The sequence below is a fragment of the Crocuta crocuta genome, unplaced genomic scaffold (assembly GCF_008692635.1).
Source record: "Crocuta crocuta isolate KB4526 unplaced genomic scaffold, BGI_CrCroc_1.0 scaffold737, whole genome shotgun sequence".
Taxonomy (NCBI): domain Eukaryota; kingdom Metazoa; phylum Chordata; class Mammalia; order Carnivora; family Hyaenidae; genus Crocuta; species Crocuta crocuta.
Window position 1 is genome coordinate 1,849,867 of NW_027527804.1, and position 279 is coordinate 1,850,145.

The 279-nt window shown below is 33.0% G+C and overlaps 1 protein-coding gene across 1 annotated transcript in view; it reads right to left on the reverse strand.

Annotated features, from left to right (window-relative positions):
- Positions 1–279, reverse strand: part of COL4A5 (collagen type IV alpha 5 chain) — a 227,462-nt gene that overhangs the window by 47,752 nt on the left and 179,431 nt on the right. The window lies entirely within an intron of this gene.

The following is a 279-nucleotide window of genomic DNA, read 5'->3' on the forward strand; positions in this document are numbered from 1 at the left end:
TAAAAACAATGAATGAGAGAGAGAGAGAGACAAAGCAAGAAACAGACTTTCAAATATAGAGAACAACCAGATATTTACCAGAGAGGAGGTAGGTGAGGGGATGGGTTAAATACGTGACAGGGATTAAGGAGGGCACTTGTGATGAGCATGGGGTGTTGTATGGAAATGTTGAATCACTACACTGTACACTTGAAACTAATATAACATTGTATGTAATCATACTGGAATTAAAATTAAAAATAAGATAAAAAAATTTTAATTAAAAAATAAAAAGGACAG